Source organism: Neltuma alba, unplaced genomic scaffold (genome assembly GCF_004799145.2).
Source record: "Neltuma alba isolate B1F8T4 unplaced genomic scaffold, ASM479914v2 tig00011741_pilon, whole genome shotgun sequence".
In the NCBI taxonomy this organism is placed as follows: domain Eukaryota; kingdom Viridiplantae; phylum Streptophyta; class Magnoliopsida; order Fabales; family Fabaceae; genus Neltuma; species Neltuma alba.
In genome coordinates, this window is record NW_021636369.1 from 279,299 (window position 1) to 286,143 (window position 6,845).

The following is a 6,845-nucleotide window of genomic DNA, read 5'->3' on the forward strand; positions in this document are numbered from 1 at the left end:
AAGTGGTTCCATTTGAAAGGTTATGTGGTCTAAAAGGAAGGTGTTACACTAAGAGCTAAGGTTTTAAGTTATGTGTTTAGTGGAATTGTTTGAGTTAATATAGAATGCCCTTGTTGTGTGATTGATAGGCATTGGATTTGAGCATGAGGAGGCTCAAGAGCAAGCAAAGGAAATTAAAGAGCGAAGCTTGATAGGAGGTAGCAAGAACTTACAATTTTAGCATTAAATTGCATTGGTTGTTTTTACTATGTATGTTATGTCATGATGTGATTGAGTTATATATGATGAAATGTGTTTAACTCCTTGCATTTATTCCTTGACAGTATGTATATTTGAGTTTTTTATGGAATGATTTTGTTCTCCCTTTTCATGGCATGAAAAGGTGAATAAATATGTGAGAAAATTAATTGTATATCGCATGAATAAACCTTGAATTATTAATACTATAATTGTTGTTCTATGCTATTGGAATTATTTTCTTGAAATCTCACCTTTTTTTATACACAATTGACACTACTAGGGGTTGCCTCATCAAAGGAAAGAAGAAAGAATGGGGATATTTGAGAAGGAACTTGCATAAAATATTGTTCATTTCCATGTATTATGTAATTATGAGTTGAATGGATTGTATATTGGTATGTTTATTACATTGGATGTTTGTATGGATAGTTGCTCCCACTTCTTGGAAGATATTATGATATATTATCCATAATGTTATGAATAGTTTTTGGTAAACATGGATGTTAAGAATTAAATTTTACAAGTTAGGGCAATTAAATGAGATAAAAATACTTGAAAAACCCTAATTTTGAGGCCATGCCTTTTATGATCAAATGATGTAATTTGGCTGTGAACTTTGGGGGACCTAAATTTCACATTTTGAGCTTCAAATAAAATGGTAGATCATCTAATTTGGAGTTTTATACGAAAAGATATGGATTTTTGAAGTTAAAGTAAAAAGCTGAAAAATAAAAATTGACCAAATAAGTAGTAATTTTTGGGAACAAAATTGAGCCTGAATGGATTATGCAGTTGACTAATGAGTATTTTTTTTCCATAAAGAAACAAATGAGCTTCAAATAGAACTTTAAACCAAATCATTTCAATTTTTTTAAAAAATTAGTTATGAATTTTCAAAGTTGGCAACCATTTTAGGGTTGCCAAATAAATACTAGCACGAGAAAGTGATTTTTCAAAATATGATTTCTTAAGCTTAATGCCATGCAAGGTGGTTCCGATTGGCATGTTTTGTTCCATATATAGTTTAAAGTTAAGGTGTTACAGAATATACTATAATCAAGTTAATATTGGAAATACATACAATTATGCAACAACTAATTACATTTAATACAAATGGTTGCGAGAAATATAAGGTTAATAACTTAATTATCTTCCAATAAAATGAAACATCATGAAGCAACAACACATACTTACCTCTAATATGTACTTTTAAGATGCAAAATAGATTTCTTATGATGTTTTTAATATCAATAATTTCTTTTTATTTCAATAATCATAAAAGAAAATCAAAAGAAATGTATGGCCAACATCAGTCTTCATCTACAAACAACAGAAATTTGCCAACTAGGATAAATGAATATTTCCTATACTCAATAATTATACGTCCGTTGCAAATGTAATTAGGCAAACAAATTGATTTGAAAAAATTAATATCAAAGGAAGATGATAAGGCACAAACTTGCATATAATATGTAGCATTTACTTCTACCCATGCATGCACGGGATGAATTAACTCTAACATAATCAATAAATTTATTCCTCTTAAACCGAAAGTTTCTTTGTATTACAATGTTCATGTTGAATCAATTACTTTTGTTACAACAACCATCAACAACATTTATTACAAACATATGCAATTATATTAGTACACCCTTATGTGTTAGACAGGAAAATTGTGACTAATGATTATTTATCTTGTTAGTAAATCATCAAAATCAGTACTCAATATCTCCTATCATGTATTAAGTCTCATTAAATAAGCATCCCCAATTGATCGCAATGGAATAAAATGGTGAGGTATTACAAGCAATGACATTATAAAATACAAGTCATGATGGAATTGAATACTTTCCTCCTCCACCCCGCTGTTGGATCAAAAAATAAGTAGTGGAGATTCAATATCTTATAAAATTATGATTATAATATTACATAAAAATAAATTAAAAAGTCAAATTTTAATCTAGATAATTGACAGCCATAAACTAAAAATGCCTTTATAACAATGAGCCTAATTTAAACTAAGCATTGCAATTATAACACTAATTATAAAACTAAGGTGCCTCAATGAAATCTAATGCTCTTTCACATTTCAATATCAATTTTCATTTTACACTAGAGGGTGATGGAGTGATGGTGTCACAAAATAACCTAACTTAAAAATTACAAAAACTAAGAATAGCGGGTCAAATGATGTCACATTCAGTATTTTGGTGAATAGAAGTAAGGACATTCCTACACTACAAAAAAATATGTCAATTGTAGCGGTTAGAGTGATACATTTCTAGCGGTTTTAACCGCAACAAATAACATTTCTAGCGGTTAACAAAACCGCTAGAAAAACAGGCGCAAGAAAAAATTTCTAGCGGTTATGGCAACCGCTACACATTATGGTCAACACGTTAGAAAATTTCGAGCGGTTTATAACCGCTAGAAAATGTGCCCGGAATAAAATTTAAGCGGTTTTATAACCGCTAGAAACATGCTAAACCAAATCAATTTTGCCGGGAAATAAATAATTTCAGTAGTGCGCGCAAATTTCTAGCGGTTATAGAACCGCTACAAATGTTTGGAAAATTCAGTTTTCCCGCCAATTAAATTTTTGGAATGGTGGCAAAAAAATTTTCTAGCGGTTTGAACCGCTAGAAATTTTGGCGCAAAATTTAAATTTGACGAAATATTTCTAGCGGTTCGTAACCGCTAGAAATGTTTACCTGCCAGAAAAAAAAATTTTGGTTTTTCATATAATAATTTTAAAAACCATTAAATAAATTATGTTGAAGAATTTTTGTTAATTTGTATAATTAGTTATATGTTACATTTTATATATTTAAATTTTTTAATAAACAATATGTAATTAAATTATGAATGTGTCAAAAGAAGTGAATTTAATTTAATAAGATAATTTAGTTGAATATTTAATAAGATAGTTGAATTGAAGATGATATATTTTGTAATATTGAACCTATAGTGTTAGGTTGAGGAGTATTTGAATCAGTTGAGGAGGGCATGACAAGTGTGGAAAAGAAAAATCTGAAAGAAAAGGAGAAATAAATATGTTAGTAAATTTTAAATGAAAACAAATAAAAGATACAATGAATTATAAAATAAAATTCACTTACCATACAGTAAGGAGAAGGAAACCACCATATGAGATAGTAAGAAAAAAAGAGAGAATTATGAAGAAGAATAGGAGAGGAAAGAAAAGAGATGGAGTAAATAAATGTAGAGAAGATATAGTATTTATAGAGATCAGCGACACATTTGTAGCGATTATTTTGTAGCGTTTTTTTGCATTTTGTAGCTGTTATTCATTTTCTAGCGTATGTATAACCGCTAGTATTTTGTAGCGATTTCATTTGTAGCGGTTAATAACCGCTACAAATTAAATGTTTTTTGTTTTTAAAAAGCTGAACGAATTTTAGTTTATAGATATATATATTTGTAGCGGTTAATAACCGCTACAAATTTAATTTTTTTATTTTTTTCATTTATAGATATATATTTGTAGCGGTTAAAACCGCTACAAATTAAATTTTTTTATTTTTAAATATCTGAACGAATTTTAATTTATAGATATGTATTTGTAGCGGTTAATAACCGCTACAAATTATAATTTTGTAAAATAAATTTGTAGCGGTTATTTAACCGCTACAAATTAAAATTTTTTTATTTTTAAAAAAACTGTACGAATTTTAATTTATACATATGTATTTATGGACGGAAAATTTTTTTAATAATTTATTTTGGATGCTGCTATTCTCCATCATCATCCGGCCTGAAAGGACACATTTTAAAAAAATTTGTTAAATTTATAATGTATTTGGAAAAAATTAGTAATTAGTAGTTAATTATTTAAATAATTTAAGAAAAGACGTGTACCTGATAATTGGCAAATTATCATCTCCTTGAGGAAAGAAGTCTTCAAAATTCGAGGGTTGGAAGGGTTCACTGTCGTAAATAATGTCACCATCACCCATATCATAAAGATCCCGTGGCTTGAGGTGAACGACCATATTCCAGTCTTTATGTTTCTCGTCCTCGACATAGTAAATTTGGTGTGCCTCAGAAGTAAGGATATATGGCTCATCATCTTCAGATGCCCCCGTATGAATAAGTCTAGAGAAATTAACTGAGGTGATGCCCAAATGGTCAGTAGCGAGTCCCCGTGAAGTTGTCGTATTTGCCCAGGAGCACTTGAACAGTGTCACGGTGAAAAGCTGGTAACTCAACTCAATAATGTCAATTAGCTTTCCATAGTAAGTGACGCCTCCAAAGCGCATATCGCCATCACTACTGCTAGCATAACATCTCGTTCCGAATGTCCCGCAAACTCCAGAGTTTTGTGTGAGCAATCCCTGATCACGTCCAACCGTACAGAACTTGAAGCCGTTGACATTGTACGCGGTAAACCTTCGTGCATGGTCTAACGGACCGAGAGAAAGAGCTTTGAATTCATCTGTGTATGGGCTGTTGTCATTACATATTCGACGTGTAAACCAACTGGGAAACTCTTTGTGGACTCTTTTATCAATGTCAGCAGAACGCGCACGGCCCCGTAGCTGACGCCTGAGATAACTCCTAAACTCACTATAGTAAAGTGTAATTTGTTAGAAGAGTCAGTAAGAAACAAATATAAAGTGTAAAAGCTAGTGAGCTTATATGATATATATACTTACTGCATGAAGGGTTCAACTTGGCTGCAATTTATCAAAACGTGTCTGTGTGCCTGGAGTTTCTCTGTAGGAGTGAGTCTGAAGAATTCATATCCTCCAACTGGTTTCCCAACAGGAGGAAATAAAGTTGACGTGGAAGGACCAGGAGGAGAATCATCTACGCGACGCGGGCGGTTAAAAGATGTCTCCATGTCATCAAAGTACCTCGAATAGAAAGTTAGGACCTCATCTCCGGAATAACCTTCTGCTATTGACCCCTCAGGCCATGCCTTATTCCTAACATATGATTTTAATTTTCCCAAGTACCTGTAAGTTAAAATTGCATTAATAATTACGAGTAAATGAAAGAACAATGTGAAATTTAAAGAGGCGGGAATAAAAGATAATCTAGTACCTCTCTATAGGGTACATCCATCGATAGTGAACTGGGCCAGCAACCTTTGCTTCTCGAACAAGGTGGACAGTCAAGTGAACCATAACAGTAAAGAATGATGGAGGAAATATCATCTCCAAGTGACAAAGTGTAAGAATAATTTTATTTTGCAGCTGATCAAGCTCTTCCGCTACCAAGACCTTCGCACACAACTTCTTGAAAAATGAACATAATTCTACCAAAACCACCGATACATCAGAAGGAAGTGTGTTTTTCAAGGCCAATGGAAGTAACTGTTGCATAAGAACATGAGAGTCATGACTTTTCAACCCAGTAACCTTTCGAGCCTGCAGATCGATACACCTTGAGATGTTGCTAGAATATCCATCTGGTACTTTTATGTTCTTCAACGTCGAGAGGAAGATATCCTTGTTATGCTTTGTCAAGGTGAATTTAGCTGGCTGAAACTTGTCGTTTTCATCAGGCCAAGCCTCTTCACGAATTCCCCAGGCCCGTAAATCTTTTCTAGCTGCGAGATGGTCTTTGGACTTTCCAGCTTCATTGAGCAACGTATATAGCACATTATCGCACACATTTTTTTCAATGTGCATAACATCCAAACTGTGTCGTAGCAAATTAGATTCCCAATAAGGAAGAGTGAAAAATATGCTTCTCTTCCGCCATTGCATAGGTTGCGTATCAGATGTCCCACGAGATCGTCGTCCCAATCATTCGGGATCCACACTCTTACCAAACTCGACATGAACATCTTCTAACTGCCGCAAAATATCCATACCAGACAAAGTAACAGGAGGATCTCTCTTCTCCTGTTTCCCATCGAAGCGAATCCGTTGCAATCTAAGTTTGTGCTTGGAATCAAGGAACCGTCGATGTCCTATGAAGCACCACTTGCGACTGTGTGGAAGGCGACATGGCACAGAATCAAAATTGCACTCAGGACAGGCCAACCCAGTATGCACATTCCAGCCAGACAAAGTTCCCAAACCGGGAAAATCACTTATTGTCCACATCAAGGCTGCACGGAGATTGAATAGTTGCTTGTCATGTGAGTCATATGCCTCAACACCATTCGTCCATAGGTCGATCAATTCGTGTATCAACGGTTGCAGGTATACGTCAATATCATTTCCTGGTGCTTTCTTGCCAGGAATGATCATGGAAAGCAAAAAGGAGCTCTGCTTCATGCACATCCAAGGTGGTAGATTGTATGGAATTAACACCACCGGCCAGATACTGTAACTTGTGCTCATGTTTCCGAAGGGATTGAAACCATCGGTTGCCAATGCAAGACGTACATTTCTAGGATCATTGGCAAAGTCTGGAAATTTCGCATCAAATGCTTTCCACACCTCCGAGTCTCGTGGGTGCCTTAACCTACCATCTAGATTTTCCTCAGTCGCGTGCCACCTCATATGCTGAGCCATTTTTGATGACATATACATTCTTTGCAACCGTGGTTTCAAAGGAAAGTATCTAAGAAAATAATATATTAAAAATTTAAAATACCGAATATTTAAATACTAAATATCGACTCAATT